A 1,345-nucleotide genomic window follows, 5' to 3' on the forward strand; every position below is an offset into this window, starting at 1 on the left:
ATTGCTTGGGTCTATTCATGTCCACCCGAGTAGCCATGGACAGTTGACTTTGAAGAGGACTTTCTCCTTGTCGAAAACCGGAAGGGCTCTGGTGGGAGAAAGGCGGCAAGGATACTTCGGCTTATATGCACACCACAGGTGACAAGGAGAACCTTCCCTCCTAAACGGCTAAAGATGGTGCGGGGATGCAATTCTAAAAACGTGCACTGAGAAATTCAGCTAAGGATTCCTCAAAAGTACAGGTTGTTTCTGCCCGGTTTCGAACCGGGGACCTTTCGCGTGTGAGGCGAACGTGATAACCGCTACACTACAGAAACCCCGACATTGGGTAGTTTTTCTCCTAGGGGGAGAAGAAAATTTTTCTGGGTATCCCAGATTTGGTAACATCGAATTGATCTTTTCTTTCAGGAAATTATCAAGGTTGATAAGCTTTTCTATTTATTAAAATCAGTAATATCGGAGTTCACGAGTCATACAAAGAAAATACTACGACTTGGGGAAAATTTTCTTTTCAAACACAGCACAGAAATTTTACATAGCCTCCCAGTAGTGTACATTTTTTTAAAAAGTGCTCCCTCTGTTAGGCATTCTCCAACAGTAGAAGGCTCTGTGATCTCCATCTCTTGGGAGGCAAAAAATTACCACAAGAAAAGAGCCGGGAGCCAGCGGATTGAACCCTGGAAACGGCCCGCTCTTTGCCCTGGGCAGTGCTCGAAGGGAAGAAACTGAGGGCCCGGGAGTTGAGTGTGTCCAGTTGTCTGCCAGGCAGGATAAGGACTGGGAAAAATGAAAAAAAAATTCCTAGACATACACAACCTACGAAGCCTGAATCATGATGATATACAAAATCTGAACAGACCAACAGTAGATAAGGAAATTGAATCAGCAATAAAAACATCTCCCATCAAAGAAAAGCCCAGGACCTGTAGCGTCTCTAGTGAATTCTACCAACTATTTAAAGAACTGATACCATTTATTATGGAAAACAGTATTGTGGTTCCTCAAAAAATTAAAAATAGAGATACCATATGATCCAGCAAACTCTCTAGTGGGTATATAGCTAAAGGAAATCAGTATGTCCAAGAGATTATCTGCATACCACCAAGATATGGATTTTTTTTTTTATGGTGGCACAGAGTCTCTCTCTGTCGCCCAGGGTGCGATTTTGACTCACTGCAACCTCTGTCTCCCGGGCTCAAACGATTCTCATGCCTCAGCCTCCCGAGTAGCTGGGATTACAAGCCCATGCCAATATACCCCGCTGATTTTGTGTGTGTGTGTGTGTGTGTGTGTGTGTTTAGTAGGGACGGGTTTTCACCATGTTGCCCAGGCTGGTCTTGAACTC

The 1,345-nt window shown here is 44.1% G+C and overlaps 1 non-coding gene across 1 annotated transcript; it reads right to left on the reverse strand.

Annotated features, from left to right (window-relative positions):
• Positions 1-244: 244 nt before the first annotated feature.
• TRNAV-CAC lies at positions 245-317 on the reverse strand. The gene has a single exon. It is a non-coding gene; the product is annotated as a tRNA-Val (tRNA).
• Between the last annotated feature and the right edge of the window lie 1,028 nt (positions 318-1,345).

The sequence above is a fragment of the Nomascus leucogenys genome, chromosome 22a (assembly GCF_006542625.1).
Source record: "Nomascus leucogenys isolate Asia chromosome 22a, Asia_NLE_v1, whole genome shotgun sequence".
Classification (NCBI taxonomy): Eukaryota; Metazoa; Chordata; class Mammalia; order Primates; family Hylobatidae; genus Nomascus; species Nomascus leucogenys.